General features: G+C 33.8%; 1 protein-coding gene across 1 annotated transcript in view; it reads right to left on the bottom strand.

Annotated features, from left to right (window-relative positions):
• The window catches only part of LOC136025105 (uncharacterized), a 107,668-nt gene that overhangs the window by 25,350 nt on the left and 58,741 nt on the right, over positions 1–23,577 (bottom strand). Inside the window, exons 14-18 of the mRNA XM_065700835.1 lie at positions 16,813–16,964; positions 11,078–11,187; positions 7,627–7,747; positions 3,306–3,372; positions 816–935 (exon numbers count right to left, since the gene is read on the bottom strand). The gene's annotated coding sequence lies outside the window, so the exon portion shown is untranslated. The remainder of the gene's footprint in view (positions 1–815; positions 936–3,305; positions 3,373–7,626; positions 7,748–11,077; positions 11,188–16,812; positions 16,965–23,577) is intronic.

The following is a 23,577-nucleotide window of genomic DNA, read 5'->3' on the forward strand; positions in this document are numbered from 1 at the left end:
TTTTCACTTTCGATAAAGGACGATTGATTTTGACAAAATGTACACCATCGAGTTCACCATATCACCATTCCTCAATATTACGTTCTTTTTTTTTACACTAATTAGGAGAAATGGATGGTCGATCATTCGTATTAATTTTGTTGAGTTAGTTTTCAGATACCCAAGGTTAAGAAAAATTAAAGACTAAAATACAATCAACTAGATAGTTATGATGATTTGTTTTGTAGAGAATTTAGTTTAGGTTGCCGTTGGATAGTGCCGTAAACATTTTAGTTTGTACTCAAGTGACATGTGCAATATTAGGCAACCTTAGTTTAGCAATATGATGGTTTTTCTTTATAAAATGACAAAATTCTTTTCAATGACATTGAAAGAAATTTATGAAGTTGGAATCCATTACCAGATGGAATTTTCTAAGAATATTCCAGCTCAATGTCACTAATATTTACAACCCACTCTTAGTCATTAAATAAACGCAATTACTAAATTTTTATGTTACATTCGAGGTTTTGCTATAAACGAAATTATGAAAAAAAGTTCCGAATGTGTTCAAAAAACTAACTTCAAGAATCCAAGAACTGGACCTTTAAATTATTCTCACTAACAATTAAACAACTTCAATGGCTAAAACAAATAAAGTTGAGTTTTCTCATAAAAGAATTAAAGCAAAATATTCTAATTTCTGACAAATTCTTTCCATGTTAATTTGATTTGGCTCAATATTAGAAATTACTGGAAAAAAGTTAGACATAAGAAATATTAGATCATATGAAAACTGATGATCCAAATATCATTTTGAACAAAGGTTTACTTACAAGCAGCGATAATTTCAATTTTAAGTCCTCAGGATGCGACCAGTATTGGAGAAAGCAAAGCGGCGATTGGTCTCTTCCAACTACAGTATGCAACTGCAACTTCACCTGGATATTTCAGAACTGGGGAAAGAGAAGGCAATAGTTACTGGAATTACATAAGCCCTTACTATTTATGATGAGTAGTAAACGTAAGTCAGTAATTGGATCCTAGAAATAATCAGGAATCAGCAACAGCCTCTAGTTTATCATCATTTGGTGAAGTTTAAATAAATATCACTTAATTAGGATATGTTAGGATAATTTGGGTTTAATTGTTAAATTTGTCATGGGCGGGTTTATTTTGTTAAACTTATTTTTGTTAAAAGAGATTCAATACCTTAAGGCAGTGGTTTTCAGACTTATTTAGACACTGTACTCCTTTTTCCTCATAAAACATTTTAGGTACCACTTCTCAGTTACTGGTACTAAATAAACTATAGCTAAAAAATAAATAGAATTGCCAGTCCCGGAGTTAAGGTTTTTTTTTCTTTGTTGGCCAGCCGCGTCCCATCTAAGAATTCTTGCGTATCTCTAAGGGGTACGCATATCACAGTTTGAGAACTACTGCCTTAAGGGATCATCATATCTCGTACATTGTAAACTTTTCTTATGACTTATAGAGCTTTGATAAGAGATTCGAATAAACGACATAAAAGTAAAAACCAGACACCTACTGTCTCTAAAACCAAAAACAAAAAAAAAAAAAACTAAAAAAAACAACAAACAAACTATTTTGCTTCTTATTTTTGCCCCAATATAGAGATATTCAGTTTTAATGTAGCTTATATCATTAGAACATGCGAATTTTATGCGAAAAATTCAATCTTAGTAATGACTTCTTATTAGAAAGTTAGAAGTCTAAATATGTTCGTAGATATCTATTTAAAAATAACTACAAATGATAGATAGACAATGAAAGACAATAAAGATAGATAGGACAGACATATTAGACATAGAAAACAAAAAGATCATATCATTCGCTTCCCTATTCAATTATCTTACAAAAGATAATAGCCATCGCCATTACAACTGTACCCCAAACCCCTCCAATTGTAAAACGATAATAGCCCCAGGTTGTATATAGAATTTTACTGAAATTTTTCATTTTTTGCTATTTGTTTTATTTAGCATTATATAATGACTTTGGATAGGGAATAAGAACAAAAACTAATATAACCCACGAAATCATCAAAACTTTGCAGACAGCCTAGGGCTATATCTGGCTCCATTAGGGGACGGGTGCATCAAAGGTATAGCAAACAACGAAATATTGTGTCAAAAAACACGATCTGTTTCATAAGAATGGATTTCCTTTTTATAATTAAATTTTAAGTCTAAAATAGTAATGCGGATATTTATCAATTTCATCTTTATAACCCAAAAGTATAAAAAAAGAAGACGCATTTATTTGTACCTTAATATCCAAGTTTGTCAGTAGAAATGTCCGATAGTGGATAAAATCAATTGTCAACTGTAGGTACAAGAAAATGAGTACAAAATGAAAAAATAAAGCATCTCCATCGTAATATTTAGAAACAAAATATGATTATAATAAAAAAAAGAGTATTTAGCTAGATATCTAGACTGGCATGAAATGACTAGACGAAGCCGAAGCAGAGCTAGGTCAATAAAATTTAGGAAACTAATAAACTAATCAATTATTCTTTCTAAGCGTAAAAAAAAATAATATTTGTCGTTTGGCAAAATATTAGTATCTCCACTCAGAAAAAATAAAAACCCCATACATATTAATTTGGTTTTAAAGTCACCTTGCTAACCTGAGCAAATTTCGAATGCTGAAGAGTATTTGTTGGAATCAAAGTCACCTTGTTAACCTGTGGTACAGTTGATATCCATTTTGAAAGCTTAAAACTCATCTTTTGGTGCTTTGTAGAGGAGGAAATTCTGTTTTTATTTCCTTCCTGAAAGCGAACACTAAATGAGGCCCCAAATACCATTTCTGCAATGTTTTATTTTCTTCTTTTACTATAGTTGTACATAATAATAATAATAATAATAAAAAAATCAAGCATATTATTTCTCTTTTGTATAATAACTTTCTAGCAGTATTTCCTCATTAATTTCTTCCTTATTTGATTAGAATAAGATGACAATCTCTCATTCAACAGAATCAATTGAAGCCTATTACACCGTTAAATTGTTCATCTCCAGTAAAGAGGCGCCTTTTTTCTTTTTACTCTGTCTTGAAATAATATCCCCTTGGCGAATATTCTGAAAACTACAGAAAATTCTCAAAACTATGGACTGTTCAGTTTTTAGATTGCCAATGCAAATTTTGAGAAGGCACAAAACTGTAGCCGAACAAAAATATGCAGTCGGATTTTTATACGTGCCGTATAAGTTATAAACGTAGTAGACTATCGTCAATGGGCATTTTGCCAAGAATTGAATGAGAGAACGCAGTCAAAAGGCAACTTAACATTTACATACCTACTAAAATAAATGTTCTTCAATCCAAAATCAAGCCTTAATGTTGATTTGATTTTTCATACAATTCCTGTAAATAAGAAGGACACTATAAGGATGAGTTAGATTTCTCTATAGTAAAATATCAAATAAAAAGGATATCAGTATCCTTTTGGCTTGCTTAGTCATTGAGAGCATAGCTCCCTGGCAACAATTCTCTCCTCATGCATTTCAACTTTTCTTCCTAATATCATTTTTCAGGTTAAAACTCTATCTTTTATGCCACGAGGCCGTAACAGTAAAAACTTCATGCACTGTTATCGAATTGTCCAAAAGACCTAAAGTTGCAAAGTTGCATGCAATTTAAGTTCGGACGCTGCCACAAAACTAAGGTTTAGAAATTGCGGGGATATGGATCTAAAAATTGAACTATCCGAAAGATATCACTTTGTAGGTTTTCACAAGACTTAAAGTCAAAGAATCGTATAATTATGTTTTGTATTTATTGAATATACCCATAATGAACTAATTATGATTATAATATTTGCCTCTAAAAATAGAGACGGGTTGGGGGTGTGCACAGACAGGAAAGAATTATTATGCCTCTTCCCTCCGCAAGGAAAATCCAAGCGTACTTTTTCATTCAAATAGAAGGTAGCAGTATCTATTATTGGAACAAAAATCATTAAGGTTTAGCCAAACAACCATTACAGAAACACAATATACAATATTCCTTTTTTTAGTATTCAAATTAGTTTCAATCAGTTTCAATCTGTTTAACATGAAACAATCATCATAAACTAATTCGGGAATAAGAAAGAACATGAAAAAATATTACAAGAAATCAAAAATAGATTCTGAACAAATCTGAAATTGCACTGCCACAATGTATTCGTAAATCTTAATTTAAGTTGAAGATGGAGGGATGTGTCAACAGCTAAAGACGGCAAAAGACATGTGAATCCAAGAGGTAAATGCAAAAATCAAGAGGTAAATAAGAAATAGACATAATCAGGGAAAAACAAAATCGTACGTGATGATGACTAACCTCAATTTACATGATTTTAATGATATGACGGTAGTTCTAACTATCATTTTCCAATAGGATTGTACACTCCAGCTCTAAAAAAAAAAAAAAAAAAAAAAAAAAAAAAAAAAAAAAAAAAAAAAAAAAAAAAAAAAAAAAAAAAAAAAAAAAAAAAAAAAAAAAAAAAAAAAAAAAAAAAAAAAAAAGAGCTAAGAGGTCATATGGCACTTGTGACGAGGCGAGAAGAGCCAAGAGATCATATGGTATGAGCTCTAACAGAATTCTATGAATCAATAGATTGATTTAAAAAGGAAAATAAGAGGCTTAATGCCGGTCAGGATTTAAAATAAGAGCTGAGTCACGATGTCCTTCTAAATATCAAAATTCATTAAGATCCGATCACCCGCTCGTAAGTTATAAATACCTAATTTTTTCTAATTTTTCCTCTCCCTTTAGACCCCCAGATGGTCGAATCTGAAAAAACGACTTTATTAAGTCAAATTGTGCAGCTCCCTGACTCGCCTATCAATTTTCATCGTCTTAGCACGTCCAGAAGCACCAAATTCGTCAAATCACTGAACCCCTCCCCCCAACTCCTCCAAAGAGAGCAAGTCCAGTACGATTCTGTCAATCACGTATCAAGGACATTTGTTTATTCTATCCACCAAGCTTCATCGCGATTCCACCACTCCAAGTGTTTTTTCCAAGATTTTCCTCTCCAACTCCCCCCAATGTCAAAAGATCTGGTCGGGATGTGAAATAAGAGCTCTGAGACATGAATTCCTTCTAAAAATCAAATTTTATTAAGATCCGATCATCTATTCGTAAGATAAAAATACCCCGATTTTCACGTTTTCCAAGAATTCCGGTTTCCCCCTCCAACTCCCCCCAATGTCACAGGATCTGGTCGGAATTTAAAATTAGAACTTTAAAGCACAAGATCCTCCTAAATATCAAATTTCATTAAGATCTGGACACCCTTTCGTAAGTTACAAATACCTCAATTTTCAAAATTACCCCCCCCCCCAATTCCACCAAAGAGAGCAGATCCGGTCCGGTTATGTCAGTCAAGTATCTTAGACAGGTTTCTATTCTTCCCATCTAGTTTCATCCTGATCTCACCGCTAAGTGTTTAATAACCACTCTACTCTAACCCTCCACTCTAAGTGTTTTCCAAGTTTTAGGTTTCCCCCTCCCAACTCCCCCCAATGTCACCAGATCCGGTCGGGATTTAAAATAAGAGCTCTGAGACATGATATCCTTCTAAATATCAAATTTCATTGAGATCCGATCACCCGTTCGTAAGTTAAAAATACCTCATTTTTTCTAATTTTTCAGAAATGACCCCCCCCCCAACTACCCCAAAGAGAGCGGATCCGTTCCGTTTATGTCAATCATGTATCTAGGACTTGTGTTCATTTTTCCCACAAAGTTTCATCCCGATCCCTCCACTCTAAGTGTTTTCCAAGATTTTAGGTTTCCCCCCTCCAACTCCACCCAATGTCATCAGATCCGGTCGGGATTTAAAATAAGAGCTCTGAGACACAATATCATTCCAAACATGAAATTTCATTAAGATCCCATCACCCACTCATAAGTTAAAAATACTTTATTTGTTTTTTTTTTTTCGAATTAACCGCCCCCCCCCCCAGATGGTCAAATCGAGAAAACGATTTTCTCGATTAATTTAATCTGGTCCGGTACCTGATACGCTTGCCAAATTTCATCGTCCTAGCTTACCTAGAAGTGCCTAAAGTAGCAAAACTGGGACCGACAGACAGACAGACCGACAGAATTTACGATTGCTATATGTCACTTGGTTAATACCAAGTGCCATAAAAAAACTAAACGAATCAGATGTTTGTCAACTGAGGCTACTGATAGAAATTATATAGTACTATGCCTCAAAAGAAAAACAGCAGAAGGTTTTTGTTGCATTATTTTTCAAACGTTAGCTCCAGTTATAATCACAGGCAGACAAAGTTAAGACATTTTAATAATAATAATAATAATAATAAAAAAAAAAACTAAATTGGCCTACAGAACTTAAGACAGAATTATTACTTCTCACGCCCTTCTTTCAAACTATTCCCATGCTTGCGACATAATTCCAATTCCATTTATGCTATCGCAAACTTCTAAAACCTAATGTAAGTTCTCTAAAAGCAAAAACACAAGCAAAAGGTAGAAAGGAACATACGAGAGTAGAATTTTACTTAATAAGCTTTATACTTTTTACTTAATGGGCTTATTTATTTTCTGATTAACAATGAATAAAATCAGCAAACAAACCTTGTATAAATAAAGAACCTCAAATTTATAGATATTTATGGGAAAACTTTTTCTACAATTAGTCATGACTTGATGCCCTCAACTATTCCATTCTAATTCGTACCACGGCAATCAGGATACTCAAAATGCTTCCATTGAACTAATGGAAATTTGAATAACTATCTGTTTCGATAACGAGAATAGAACACAAAAATGAATTAAGGAAGTTAAAATGAATGGATATAAAAAAGGAGTCTAAAGCAAAATATTCAACCAAAAATTTGACTTTTATTCAATTAAGTTGTTTTTCTATAAAGAACTTAATTGTAAAGCAAAAATGACATTGAAATAAAAACAGCTATTGTCCCCTGGGCCTGTTTTATATCTATTGATACTTGAAAACTTTCCATTTTCTAAGATCCCTCTTTTGGTTGTGTCAAATCTCCGAAAATAGGTCAAAACTTCCAGTAAAAACCACGGAATTAAAACCTTTAAAACTTTCTGGCAATAAACTAAAATCGACAGCGTAGAAAAAAACATAATGTTCAGCAAAACCTAAAAACTGCGTTTGCCATCTGGACCGATTTTACGTCCAAGCATACCTTGATACCACAATTTTCACTAGTTTGTTCAATAATTTCGTCATTTCAATTAGCGAATCGCTAAACGATGTTATATTTTTTTAATATGAATAGAACAAGTCGAAGTCATTCTTATTGATTTTGGTTCATCTGTACGGTCTCAGCTGTAAACGAAATTATGAAAAAAGTTCCGAATGTGTTCAAAAATCAAACTTAAGAAAACATTCAAGAGTCCAGGAACAATTATTCTCACTAACAATTAAACTACTAAAATGGCTAAAACAAATGAAGCTGCGTTTTCTCATGAACAATTAAAGCAAAATATTCTAATTTCTGATGCATTCTTTTCATGTTAATTTTTATTGGCCCAACATTGGAAATCACTAGAAAAAAATTAGACATAAGGAATATACAATCATATGAAAACTGATGATCCAAATATCGTTTTGAACAAAGACTTACTTACAAGGAACTATAATTTCAATTTTAAGTCCTCAGTATGTGACCGTTATTGGAGAAAGCAAAGCGGCGATTGTTCTCTTCCAACTACAGTTCGCAACTGCAACTTCACCTGGATATTTTCAGAACTGGGAAAAGAGAAGGTAATAGTTAGTTGAATTATATAAGACCTTACTATTTGTGACGAGTGGTAAACGTAAGTCAGTAATTGGATCCTAGAAATTATCAGGAATCAGAAACAGCCTCTAGTTTATCATCACTTGGTGAAGATTAAGTATATATCCCTAACGTTCATAAAACTTGTACAAAATATAACCATATCTACCGTATATATAACCAAGTTTAAGCCTCTTAGGCTAAGACTCTAGCCTAATAAGACTATAATCAAGACAAGTGAAAGCGTAGCAACACAATCTTACAATCATGAGACTGATACAAGAAAACAATCTTTCTCAAAAAAAAAAAAAAAAAATACAGAGATTACTTGACAAGGAACAATACAGCCCAATGCTCTCGCATGGTCTAATACAGCTACGTCAGAATCTTTAAGCAACCATTTTAATCAATTGGTGGCCCATGAACCGAGACAAGGGTCCAAAGTTACAAAGAGTTGCTCATTTTTGATAGGATTATTTCCGAATATTTTTGAACTAACGATCTTAATGGTTATTTCCCTAGAGTATTTTAAATTTTTCGTAAGACATGGAATTTTATTCATAAATACATATATAATTCATAAAACAATTCTACTAGCCATGATTTGGATAATTAATAGTAATCTAATCTAATCATCACTAAACTAGACATGAATGTAGTTTTAGCACTACAATATTGGATTTATACCTTCATTTACGCAGGAGTTTTGGAAATTTCGTTTACATAGGAGTTTTGGAAGTCTTTGACAACTATTTTTTTTTTCGTCCATTCGACATTCCCGTTTGAAGTTACCCCTAAACATTAACCGAACAATTGGAGTTGGTCAACAATTGCAACAAAAAATTAAGTATCAAAGAATAAACAGAAACGTGTTTAGGAGAAATTCAGGGTAAGCGGTGTTATGGCATACCCTATCATTAACAGCTTAAATTCCTGTTCAAAAAGAAGAGCTTAAAACCAATTAAGTTATTTTTTCTTGAACGGGGTCATTCATTTACTCAGCCTTCATTACCATGAAAACTTTAGATAGTTGATTGGCTACATGCCATGCATATTTATGAATAGAAATACAACATTAAACTCATTGAAATAGAACTGCAAACATAGAGAGTTGAGATTATTTATTCCCAAGAAACTAAATGTGGCATTTTTTTTTAAATTATACCAAACCAAACGAGATGACTTTGTGAATTACAACAATTATGTCTGACAGCAACTCATGAGATATTCCCATACAACATCTTAAAAAAATATAATTCCTTCAAATACCGATAAAAAAAATCACTTCTAGTTGCAACAGAATGCGGTTGTAGCTACAAAAGAAAAAAATAATGCGGCCGGACTTTCTGTTTGTTTTAAAATCGAATTCTTAACTGCGAATTTCGCCAAGAACTGAATTTGGAAAAAGCAGTCCATTGGAAACTTAACATTTACATACCTTTTATAATAAGTATTCTTCAATCCACTAACAAGCCTCATTGTTGAATTGACCTTTCCTGCTGGCTTTGTAAATAAGAAAAAACTATAAGGATGATTTAAATTCTTCGATATTAAAAGATCAATCTAAAAGTGGTATCAGTATCCTTTTGGCTTGCTCAGTCATCGAGAGCTTAGCTCCCTGGCAACAGTTTTTTCCTCATGCTTTTAGCTTTTATTCCTAAAATCAATTTTTCGGGCTAAAACTCTATTTTTTTCTATCAAGAGGCAATAACAGTACCAAGCGCTGTTATGGAATCACCCCAATCCTTTAGCTTCTTGCATTTGTGATTCAACAGCAATTTATGATAACATCATAGGAGTGTGATAATCAAAGCGGTTCCTTTCCCCCTCCTCCCTTAAAGTATACACAATAGCACAAAACGAAACAAGACAACAATCGAAACTATCAAGAGGCAATATCAGTACCAAGCGCTATTATGGCATCGCCCTAAACCTTAAGCTTCTTGCATTTGTGATTCAACAGCAATTTCTGATCACATCATAGGAGTGTGATAATCAAAACGGTTCCTTTCCCCCCCCTCCAGTAAAGTATATACAATAGCAAAACACGAAACCTTCAGTTGTTATTTGTTATATATTCAATTTTAATTTATGTTGCAAAATGTTCCCCTTTTGAAATACATAAAAATAATCGACAAAAAGAAAACTGACGTTCAGAAATTGTGGAGATTTGATTCCACAAATTAAAATAAAGAAAACGGTTTCTAAGTAGGGCATAAAGTTCTCGTCTTTTTGCTTAGACGAAAAGAGGATTTCCAAAAATTCAGTTCATATAAAAGTACATTCATGGCTCGTATTTATTATATCCTTTTTTTTATTTATAACATTAATTCAATATTCACTTATTCTAGCAATTTAAATTTACATACAGTCCTAAGAATTAATTAATAAACTTATGAGGAAACTTCAAAGTCATATAATGTCTTCAAAATTAAGAGCAGGTGTAATCTTACATGATTGACCCTATCCCCCTAAAATAACGAAAACAAGTCAAGAATGCCCTGCAAAACCACTTGGAAAAGAAGTTAAAACAAACATTAAAACATGAGAGTAGATGTAAAATTGAATGCACATCCTCAGCATTCCCTTTAGGCTTTACAGGAGGGTGATGACGAAAAAATCATCCAGTCGATCCTCCTCCCCAGAATCACAATAAACGATCCATGTTTACCTTGAAAAAATGTTGGCCTAAAAATGAGTTTCGTTGGGATTCGAGAATCCCCAACTCCGCATAAATCACCACGAAACATCCACCGTATGCGTGTCAATAAATACATCAAATCACAACAATTGCGTTTTTGTGTATGGAAACATCCATTTTCCCTTTTTAGCCATATTATGAACGGTATTTGGTACAGGCCTTACTATTTTTCTAATAGAATAATTAGACTTCTTGCATTCAGCTTTGCAACAGAGCATTTGATACAAAGGGGTCAGTTAACGGGCATTAAGAAATCGATTCTTTTCGGGTTCTCTCTTAACCTTAGCAAAGTATTGGAAAAAATAATTCAGAAGAACACAGGACCCTAGACTACTGTAGCCTTAACACTATAGTTCAAAAACTAAATACTGAAAATTATATGTTTTGTCCGTGAAAATAAGGAGATAAATGTGAAAAAGTAAATAATATGCTAAAAAAAACATCGGGAGGAGGCGGGGGGTTCTCGTCGAAGGAGAGGCGAGGGTGAAAGTATAAAATTTTACTTTGGGAAATCAATATCTCAAACTTTTCTCGGGGGGAATGTCTCAGCATGAGTCTAGAAGGGAACGTGATCCTAAGGTATTTTAAAGGAAAAACTTACTATTTAACGTGCAAAACATTTGAATAGAATTAGAAAACGTCCTCTATGAGTTAGTGTTCGTCAGTGATAAGTTGGGACAAGCGATTCGCCAAAAGACTTCATTGCAGAGCCTAAAATTAAAAAAAAAACAAGGGCTACAATACCATAATCGTGGAAGAATTTTTGCTAAATTAGAAGTAACATATTTCAGGGAGAGTACAAGGACACTGATTTTTCAACAAAAGTCAGAGAGGGCAAATGTATTCATCATTCACAACAAACAACTTACATCAAGAGAGTTAGACTTGTAAATACAAAAATGAATTAGTATAGTTAATCATCCATAACTCTAAATTGCTCATGTATTTGACTATAAGTGCACCATCGTGAAAAAAAGCTAAAGAACTTTGCCCTCTTTTAAATGAGTTTTGACGGCGAGCAAAAACGCCCATCACAGCCCCTCGGCAGACTTAGAATTGTTTTTATGATGAAGCAAGGGAAATCAAGACAGAGAAGTAACTAAGTGACATCGTGGCCTTTAAAGGGCTTAAATAACTTTACTCTTATTTTGCAATTTTCTAGTCCTTTGAATTTTTGTTTACTTTAGATTCCATATATTAACCCATAGTAGTATCTGTTAATTTTGTTAGCTGTGACTAATCATTTTAATTCTTGTTCGTTTTAGGTTTCATTCATTCCTTCGTAGTAGCTGATAAAAAATAAGCTGCACTTGTATGAAAACTTTTGATCTTTATTCACTATTAAATAAAAAAAAACTATTTTTTTTTAACTGAAAGTAAGGAGCGACATTAAAACTTAAAACGAACAGAAATTACTCCGTATATGAAATGGGTTGTCTCCTCCGCAATCCCTCGCTCTTTACACTAAAGCTTTTAATTGTTTTAAAAAGCAGAATTGTGGCAAAGAGTAAAACTTTAGCGTAAAGAGCGAGGGATTGCGGAGGGGACAACCCATTTCATATACGGAGTAATTTCTGTTCGTTTTAAGTTTTAATGTCGCTCCATACTTTCAGTTAAAAAACTAGTTTTTTTTATTTAATTTCAGAACGTTTTTGAATAATGCATGTTTAATTTTGGCTCTCCACACATAAATTATTAAAATGAAATTTGCATATTAATTCCTTTTTTTGGCTAAATGGCTTTCTCTTAGTTTTGATCAGACGATTTTGAGAAATAAGGGGTGGGAAAGGAGGCCTAGTCGCCCTGCAATTTTTCGATTACATAAAAAGGCAACTATAAATTTTTATTTTTAACGAATGTTTTTATTAGTAAAAAATATAGTTAACTTAAGAATTAACTTACGTAACAAACTTTTATATTCTTAAATTTTTGAAGGGGGTTTGTACCCTCGTTAATACCTCACTCTTTACACCAAATCGTAAGTTGTGTCGCAATTCTTTAAGAATGACCTCTGAATCAGAAAGGCTGAAGAATAAATAGTTAAAATTACTAAAAATACTATAGCATAAAGAGCGAGGTATTTATCTCCTCCTAAATACCTCGCTCTTTATGCTAAAGTATTTTTAGCACCCCTCATATGCATAATAATCTCTGTTCGTTTTAAGTTTCAAAGCTTTCAATGCTTGCAATTGAAAAAACTATTCCATGTTTATTTTTTCATTGTTTTTTTATAGTAATTTTAGAAAATCCTGCGCCTTTTTCATTGAATTTCTGTTCTTCCATGACATATTTCTCCAAGGAAAGATCCTCCCACATAGCCCCCTCCCCTCGACCCCACCCCCAAAGCCGAAACAAAATCCCCTGAAAACGTCTCTACACTTCCCAATAACCATTATTATATGTAAACACTGGTCGAAGTTTGTAACTTGCAGCCCCTCCACCAGGGACTGTGGGGGAGTAAGTCATACCCAAAGACACAGTTATTATGGTTTTTGACAATGCGGAACAAAATGGCTATCTCAAAATTTTGATCCGTTGACTTTGGAGAATAAATGAGCGTGGGAGGGGGTCTAGGTGCCCTCCAAATTTTTTGGTCACTTAAAAAGGGCACTAGAACTTTTTATTTCCGTTCGAATGAGCCCTCTTGCAACATTCTAGGACCACTTGGTCAATACGATGACCTCTGGAAAAAAAACAACAAATAAACACGCACCCGTGATTTGCCTTCTGGCAAAAAATACGAAATTCCACATTCTTGTAGATAGGAGCTTGAAATTTTTGCTATAGAGTTCTCTGATACGCCGAATGCGATGGTGTGATTTTTGTTAAGATTCTATGACTTTTAGGGAGTGTTTCCCCCTATTTTTCAAAATAAGGCAAATTTTCTCAGGCTCGTAACTTTTGATGAGAAAGACTAAATTTGATGAAACTTGTATATTTAAAATCAGCATGAAAATCCGATTCTTTTAATGTATATTTTAGCATCAAAATTCCGTTTTTTAGAGTTTCGTTTACTATTGAGCCGGGTCGCTCCTTACTACAGTTCGTTACCACGAACTGTTTGATTTTACCCGAAAACAGAAAGCTACAATAAAACCCGGACTTCGGGCAAATTCAAAATTGGATAAATTTACTTACAAGTGCTAAGTGGTAGTGATGAAAAGATAAGTATCAATTTTTTTTCCAAATACAGCATATTACACGTAACTTAAAATAAATCAAAAAAATTTGAGATCGACGAAATCACCATTTTCTCGCTTTTAGGGGATTCCCCACAACAAATTGGTCTGAGTCTATTCTTCTATTCTTTGTTGAAGCCCAATTGAGTATAGCAAACTGATTATACAAGTAGCCGTATTTATTTATTTTGTTTTCTTAAATGAATATATAGAATAAAATATGTTTAAAAACTATGCAGGGGGGGGCACATTGTTATGTTAAAAAAATATTACGATAAAAATACCTAAAAAGGTAATTTTTAAAATCTATGAGGAGGATGGGTACATAAATATAGCTTTTCTTACATACATGGGCAAGAACATGCAAATGTCTTCTTTATCGAAAAATTATCAATACGATGCAGAACGTGGAATAAAGGAAATGAATTATTATGGATGATTGAGGATCAGATACATAGTGGATTTCAGGTCCTTGATTCAATCATCAAACAGTTCGTGGTAACGAACTGTAGTAAGGAGCAACCCGGGTCAATAGTAACCAAAACTCTAAAAAATGGAATTTTGATACCAATAGCTACATCAAAAGAATCGCATTTTAATGCTGGTTTTAAATATATAAGTTTCATCAAGTTTAGTCTTACCCATCAAAAGTTACGAGCCTGAGAAAATTTGCGTTATTTTAGAAAATAGGGGGAAACGCCCCCTAAAAGTCATAGAATCTTAAGGAAAATCACACCATCAGATTCAGTGTATCAGAGAACCCTACTGTAGAAGTTTCGAGCTCCTATCTACAAAAATGTGGAATTTTGCATTTTTTGCCAGAAGGCAGATCACGGATGCGTGTTTATTTGTTTTTTTTTTTCTTTTTCCCAGGGGTGATCGTATCGACCCAGTTGTCCTAGAATGTTGCAAGAGGGCTCATTCTAACAGAAATGAAAAGTTCTAGTGCCCTTTTTAAGTGACCAAAAAAATTGGAGGGCACCTAGGCCCCCTCCCACGCTAATTATTTTCCCAAAGTCAACGGATCAAAATTCTGAGATAGCCATTTTATTCAGCGTAGTCGAAAAACCTTATAACTATGTCTTTGGGGACGCTTTACTCCCCCACAGTCCCCGTGGGAGGGGCAACAAGTTACAAACTTTGACCTGTGCTTACATATAGTAATGGTTATTGGGAAGTATACAGGCGTTTTCAGGAGGATTTTCTTGGTTTGGGGGAGGGGTTGAGAAGAGGGGGATATGCTGAGGGAACTTTCCTTTGAGAATTTGTAATGGGAGAAGAAAATTTCCATGAAGGGAGAGCAGGATTTACTGGCATTACTTAAAAAAAACAGTTAAAAAATAAAAGGGAAAAAGCTTTTTCAGCTGGAAGTAAGGAACAGCAATAAAACTTAAAACAAACAGAAATTATTACCCATATGGGGGGCTCACCTCCTTCTAATACCTCGCTCTTTACGCTAAAGTATTTTCAGTAATTTCAACTACTTATTCTACGGCTTTTGTTATTCAGGGGGTCATTCTTAATGAATTGGGATAAAATTTAAGCTTTAGTGTAAAGAACGAGGTACTGACGATGGGGAGAATCCCCTCATATATGTAATAAAAACATGAGAATACAAAAGTTCTTTACGTAAGCTAATTTATAAGTTACGTAAATCTTTTACCAATAAAAAGATTCGTAAAAAATTAATAGTTCTAGTTGCCTTTTTAATTAACCAAAAAATCGGGGGGCAACTAGGCTTCGTCCCCCGCTCTTTTTTTCTCAAAATCATTCGATCAAAATTATGAGAAAGCCATTGAGCCAAAAAAAAAAAATGCAAATTTCGTTTTGATTATTCCTCTGCGGAGAGCCAAAATCAAAACATGCATTGATTCAAAAACGTTAAGAAATTAAAAAAAAACAAGTTTTTTTAACTGAAAGTAAGGAGCGACAGTAAAACTTAAAACGAACAGAAATTACTTCGTATATAAAAAGAGGCTGCTTCCTCATCAACACCCCGCTCTTTACGCTAAAGTTTTTTACTGTTTTAAAAAGAAGAATTGAGAGAAAGAGTCAAACTTTAGCGTAAAGAGCGAGGCGTTGATGAGGAAGCAGCCTCTTTTTATATACGAAGTAATTTCTGTTCGTTTTAAGTTTTACTGTCGCTCCTTACTTTCAGTTAAAAAAACTTGTTTTTTTTATTTAATTACAATAAAAAGCCTAGTGCAGTGAGTCATTTTCTTTATCATTGTTTTGTCACGATTTCGTTCAAACTATTCCTACTTATCAATTAGACTAATTAGACCTTAGATCAAAAGCGTTCTCAGCGAAACCCTTTTTTTTCGGAAATTCTTAAAAATATACGGGGGGGGGAATGTTTAAAGGATGGGAGAAAGGCCAAAAGAACTGTGTAAATGCTAGGCTTTCCCTATTGAATCCGTTAATAGTGTCACCCTTTTTATAACAGAAATTGAACAAATATAAACACTGAACATAATATTGAACGAATTCATTAAATGAATTGAACATACTATCGAGATTCAAATTAAAGGTGAAATTATAAAATATTGACTTCATTACTGACCTCCACCCCGTTGACCTGTAAATGACCTTTTACCCTTTTTATAAAGAAATTGAACATAATTGAACATTGAATACGTGTTCATTAAATGAATTGAAAATACTATCGAGATTCAAATTAAAGGCGAAATTATAAAATATTGACTTCATTACTGACCTCCATCCCGTTGACCTGTAAATGACCTTTTACCCTTTTTATAAAGAAACTGAACATAATTAAACATTGAATATTTTTAACGTGTTCATTAAATGAATTGAACATACTATCGAGATTCAAATTAAAGGCGAAATTATAAAATATTGACTTCATTACTGACCTCCATCCCGTTGACCTGTAAATGACCTTGTACCCTTTTTTATAAAGAAATTGAACATATATAAACACTGAACATAATATTGAACGAATCCATTAAATAAATTGAACATACTATCGAGATTCAAATTAAAGGTGAAATCATTTAATTAAGACCCCATTCCCGTTGACTGCATGGATGACCTTCCACCCTGTTTATAACAGAAATTGAACATATTTAAAAATTGGACACGTTGAACGTATTCATTAAATGAATTGAGCTTCCTATCGAGTAACAGGTCTTACCTGAAAGCTGATAAGTGAAGTTTTTTTTTTTTTGTAACGCTCTTGGTCTATCCCCATAGCGAATTTGTCTGGTAAAAAAGGAATCACATCAAAGGGGTATATAGTTGAACCAATCCACATTATAACGACATCACAAACATGAGTGACAAAATCTGAAATAATAAAACAAAAAAGAATTAAATTTTTAAAAACAACTGAAGTCAGAAACATTTCAAAATGAAGAATCAGAACGAACGCAGCCAAACTATCAGCATCAAACTATGACATGACAAATCATCATTAGAGAAAACGGAATAGGATATTGCTTCGTTTATTCTGTTTGATATTAGGCACATGTATCGCAACTGCTCTCAATAAACTTGATAAATTATTCCTTGATATATCTGAGATATTTAACCATCCAATAAAATATAGAACTTAGAAAAAAATTCTTTCCAATAGCAAGGTGAGCCATGGAGCAGAAGCAAATTTCTGAAAATACCATAGAAAAAGAAACACTTTTCTTGAAACAAGTCAAAAACAATTTTTAATCATTAAAATTTCAATTAGCCATATTTCACAGAATTATTTAACTTCAAGACTTTAGCGTAAACTTACGGGCCTTTGGCAGAGAAAGGTAGAGAAACCAAACCCGGTCTCAGTAAGAAAAAGGATCAGTAATCAATTAGAGACATGCATTGCAGAGACCCAGCATATTTCCATGCATTGCTACAGGAAAAAGGCTTAGTAAAAGACTGAATTTGCCATTCAATAAATAGATATAAGCAAATAGATACAAAGCAAGTTAAAACAAGAGCTGATATGGCACTTGTGACGAGGCGAGAAGAGCCAAGAGATCATATGGTATGAGCTCTAACAGAATTCTATGAATCAATAGATTGATTTAAAAAGGAAAATAAGAGGCTTAATGCCGGTCAGGATTTAAAATAAGAGCTATGAGTCACGATGTCCTTCTAAATATCAAAATTCATTAAGATCCGATCACCCGCTCGTAAGTTATAAAAAACTAATTTTTCCTCTCCCTTTAGACCCCCAGATGGTCGAATCTGAAAAAACGACTTTATTAAGTCAAATTGTGCAGCTCCCTGACTCGCCTATCAATTTTCATCGTCCTAGCACGTCCAGAAACACCAAACTCGCCAAATCACTGAACCCCTCCCCCCCCCCAACTACCCCAAAAGAGAGCGAATCCAGTACGATTCTGTCAATCACGTATCAAAGACATTTGTTTATTCTATCCACCAAGCTTCATCCCGATTCCTACACTCCAAGTGTATTTCAAAGATGTCTCCCCTCCAATTCCCCCAATGTCAAACGATCTGGTCGGGATTTGAAATAAGAGCTCTGAGACATGAATTCTTTCTAAAATTCGAATTTCATTAAGATCCGATCATCTATTCGTAAGATAAAAATACCCCAATTTTCACGTTTTCCAAGAATTCCAGTTTCCCCCTCCAACTCCCCCCAACATCACATGATCTGGTCGGAATTTAAAATAAGAACTTTAAAGCACAAGATCCTTCTAAATATCAAATTTCACCAAGATCTGCTCACCCTTTCGTAAGTTGCAAATACCTCAATTTTTAAAATTACCCATCCCCCCAAACTCCACCAGAGAGCAGATCCGGTCCGGTTATGTCAGTCACGTATCTTAGACAGGTTTTTATTCTTCCCATCCAGTTGCATCCTGATCTCTCCGCTTTAAGTATTTTCTAAGATTTATGGTCCCCCCCAACTGCCCCCCCAATGACGCTGAATCCGGTTGAGATTTAAAGTAAGGGTCTGAGTTACGAGGTCCTTCTAAATATGAAGTTTCATGAAGATCCGATCACTCCTTCACAAGTTAAAAATACGTCATCTTTTCTAATTTTTCAGAATTACCCCCCCCCCCCCTCCAAAGAGCGGGTCCGTTCCAATTATGTAAATCACGTATCCAAGACTTGTTCTTATTTTTCCCACCAATTTTCATCCCGATCCCTCAAATCTAAGCGTTTTCCATGATTTTAGGTTCCCCCATCTCAAACTCCCCCCAATGTCACCAAATCCAGTCGGGATTTAAAATAAGAACTTTGAGACACGATATCCTTCTTAATATCAAATTTCATTGAGATCCGATCACCCGTTCGTAAGTTAAAAATACCTCATATTTTCTAATTTTTCAGAATTAACCCCCCCCCTCTCTACCCCAAAGAGAGCGGATCCATTCCGGTTACGTCAATCATGTATCTAGGACTTTGGTTATTTTTCCCACTAAGTTTCATCCCGATCCCTACACTCTTAAGTGTTTTCCAAGATTTTAGGTTTCCCCTTCCCAATTCCCCCTAATGTCACCAGATCCGGTCGGGATTTTAAATAAAAGCTCTGAGACACGATATCCTTCCAAACATTAAATTTCATTAAGATTTGATCAACCGTTCGTAAGTTAAAAGTACTTCAATTTTTCCGAATTAACGGGCCCCCACTTCCCCCCAGATGGTCAAATCGGGAAAACGACAATTTCTTATTTAATCTGGTCCGGTCCCTGATAAGCCTGACAAATGTCATCGTCCTAGCTTACCTGGAAGTGCCTAAAGTAGCAAAACCGGGACCGACTGACAGACCGACAGAATTTGCGATTGCTATACGTCACTTGGTTAAATATGGCGTTTTATGGCGTAGTGCCATAAAAACTACGATACTACAGCATTAGTGGTGGATCAGGACGAAAAAGGTCAAGTGTAAGTGACATTCACCTTCACTCACCCAAAAGCTTGTTTATGCTTTACTACTTTCGTCTGCTGCAGCCCATTGCTGACAATGTTAGTAAAAGCCAAGCATAATTACATATATTTTTGATTATTTAACGTATGTTAATTGTTCATCATTTAATGTGTAATATTTTTAAATTCACCAAGTAGCGTTTTTGCTAAATAGTTACTTTTCTTCACTACCGCTTGAAGAGCTCTTGCCTCAATAGCATCGCCTCTTGCCACCCCCCCCCCCCCTAATAGGAATACTTTAGCTTTGCCCCTTCAGAAAAAAAAAGGACAATAATAGTGGAAATTTGACAAACCACCAGGAGCTTGCTAATAAGCTATTTTTAGCTTATTATGTGGAAGTACAGTCAGTTCATACATGCGTCGACTAAGTATCAAGCGGAAAACATGGATAAAGGATGCTCCAATGGAATATAGATGGCAAGTTTATTTTGTTGAATTTGCTATTTTCAAAATCAAAACGTAACGTGGAACCACAGCTTAGATACCAATGCAGTTACGAAAACTCGATTTATTTTTGGGACATAATGCGCGGTAGCGATGCTAGCGGCTGTAGACAGGAAACTGACAGTCTGAACCTAAAAGTTGGAGCAATTCACAACTTAGATACCAATACGTATGCAATCATAAATGTATTGGTATCTAAGCGTTGGATATAAATCAATCCTTTTCTCCTTTCCTCCACCATACTGAGCCCCGAACAAGTGAATTATCAAGCTCTGCATCAGGTGCTCCTAGGATATTCCTTCACTACCTCTTTATGCTATATGATCAATGTGGTGATATTCCAATGGGATATACAAAGAGAAAAGGTAAGTTGCGAGAATGAGGACTGACACATGTGTGAAAAAAAATCTCAATGACGTCAAGCGTTTGGCAACGCTTAGAATTTTTCTTCAGTGCAATAATAAGGATAATTAATTTAATTTGTTTAGTTGCGGGAATGATGATTTGTTTGTTTAAGAAATTTTTTTTTCTTCCTCCTAGTTTTTAGAAATTTTTTATAATGGAGTCTACCTTTCGTTAGAAGCAGCACTTTTATTTTAAAACTCTACTTTACATGATCTTTATGGCTGTTAAGATCCTTCATTATATTTTAAATTATAGACATGATTTTAAAGAAGCTTGTTTATGCTGTCAAGAATTCAAATTTGGTAAAAACAGTGTTAATCTTTTATTTTCTATTGCTTGCCAAAAAGAAACTGAAAATATATAATAAGTGCATTTTGTATTACGGATGTTGTATTAATATAGGAATTTTTTATAATTGGCCAAAAAATGAAGTTTAGGAGAAAAAATATGCCCTATGAAATAATATAATGGCCTTGCAACATTTCCGCACACACAGAGGAGTAACAAAATCTTCTTCGAGAGAACTTTTGAGGACCCCCTCCTTCCCAACAAATTTGGAAGTATGTCACAGATGCGAAATCTTATTCATTAATCCCAGGCATTTTTTTTCTTTTATGCTGCCTCCTCCTCTGTATGCATGCGTGCCTTTGTACTGCTCTTAAATTGCCATGTTTTTTTGGCAGAAAGCATAGAATACCCTTATGCTCCTCATGTTTTACTCAAAGTGTTGCTCATTATAGAATTCCTCGACTGAAGAGTGACTAAAGAGTTATGTTATCTCAAAGGCACAATTTTTGGGCCTTTCAACTATGCTGAACAAAATGTATATCTCAAAATTTTAAACAGACGGAAAAAAGGGGGCTTGTTACCCTCCAATCTGTTTGGTCACTTAAAGAGATCACTATAAATTTTAATTTCCTTTCAAATGAGCCCTTTCCCGATGTTCTAGGAGTATTTGTTCGATACAAAGACCTCTTCGGAAAACAAGCAACATTAAAGGATAACAAAAATAAATGAACGCGCATCCGTGATCTTTAGTTTTTCCAAAAATACGGAATTCCCCTTTTTTGCAGATGGGAGCTTGAAACTTCCACAACAGGGTTCTTGAATACACCGAACCTGATGATGTGACTTTCATTAAGATTCATTGCCTTTTAGTGGAGTTATTTCCCTTTGTTAAAATCAGGGAAATTTTCTCAGGCGTGCAGCTTTTGATGGATTACATTCTTTTTTTTTCTCTCCCCTTTACTCCTCTTTTCAAAATTTTTGTTATACAGAATTTTATTTAAACAAGCTATTATTTTTTTTAATAAACTTGATCAGTTTTGTATATTTTAAATAAGCATCAATTTTTTGATTCGTTAAAATGTTCATTGCTATCAACACTGTTTCTTTCAGTTTCGGGTACTAATGAAGTTTTCAGCTATACCTTATCTTATGGGAAAGACAAAATATTTGGCAGCATTTTTAAAAAGTCTCAAAGAAGAAATCACTCAATTCTTATGCGACTACGTTCCTAATAACATTTTATTGATATTGCTTTAAATTCCTCTTTCGAAGATTACGGAAATTCGTTCCGAAAATAAAAAAATTAAAGAACTTATTTGGAAATAATGTTCCTTGCGCCAGCAGGGATCGAACATGAGCACTTTAAATAGAGCAGCACACTCGTATCCACTACGCTGTCGCAAGGTAATTTTGTATTGGTTTTATTGACAAATTGACTTGTGTAATCAATTATAACAGCTGATGTCAGTTGAAGTAATAATCCATTGACAATGACAAATTTTGCGATCAGCATTATAAGATTACCATCAGGTTTTTACCAAATTAAACAGGGTTGTAGCATATAATTGATTAAATTAAAGATAATTAGGAAAATCCCCATAAGCCTTATAAGGCTTTATTAGTATTCTAAGTATTTATTGACTGGAATGCTTTGATAAAGGGTTTTCTAAAAGCCGGAGTTTTTTCAGCTACGATTTTGACGGCTACGTTTATCGTATATGGATAAACAATCCATAATAACAGTAGAATTCTTGTGGATAGTATTTTTGCTTAAGGAAGTGACATATAATGCAATTAATTTAAAAAAAAAGTTTTTTTCCGAGGGGAGTAAAGAGGGAAGTTAAAACTTAAAAAGAACAAAAGTTATTATTTCACAGCCTATCTAACATATATTGATTAAACTAGTGCAAATAAATCAAATGGTTATATTTCCCTACTTTTGTAGGATTACAGAAAACTAGCACTTTACTGAAAACACAAGACAATAGAGGAGTTCTGGTACACTATAAGTAAACCATTTAAAGACACTTTTAACAATATAAAAATAAAGCGTTTTAGGATTGTTGCAGTCCAAGGATTGCCAATCGTTTTGGATCTAAAAAGGACACTTTATTGTTGACAAGTTAAAAGTGATCCAACCATGGTAGCATTAGGACTACAGCCTCGCTTTAGAATTTGTATCATAACGATTATCGGCCACGATATTATAAGGTAAAATACATATTAGCATATGAAATTGAATAGTACATAACCAGCAATACATTAATTCCTATGAGGTTATCAACCTTTAAACATGAACTTTTAATGTTCAAACCACTCATGATAAGGAATGCCTTTTCCCGAACTTTAGGAGTGTTTTTTTTTTTAGGAACTTCTAAAAAAAAAAAAAAATCCCACATTTTTAAACATAAGCTTGAAAAGTCTACAATACAATATTGATATGTTAAATCTGATGGTGTTTTTTTTTCCTCTTTAGCTTCTCATTAAAATGAGAAGGGTTTTTTAATAGGAGGTTAGTATTGCAAGACATGAATTGAGAAGGACATTAGGGAGGACATATCATATCCCCATAAGCCTTATAAGGCTTTATTAGTACTCTAAGTATTTATTAACTGGAATCTTTTGATAAAGGGATTTCTAAAGGCCAGAGTTTTTTCAGCTACAATTTTGACGGCTACGATTATCGGCCACGATAATATAAGGTAAAATGCATATTAGTAAATAAAAATGAATAGTACCTAACCAGCAATACTTTAATTCCTATGGGGCTATCAGCTATTGAACATGAACTTTTAATGCTCAAACCACTCATGATAAGGAACGCCTTCTCCCAAATTTTGGGAGTGTTGATTTGGTTCAATACAATCAA

Source organism: Artemia franciscana, chromosome 3 (assembly GCF_032884065.1).
Source record: "Artemia franciscana chromosome 3, ASM3288406v1, whole genome shotgun sequence".
NCBI lineage: Eukaryota > Metazoa > Arthropoda > Branchiopoda > Anostraca > Artemiidae > Artemia > Artemia franciscana.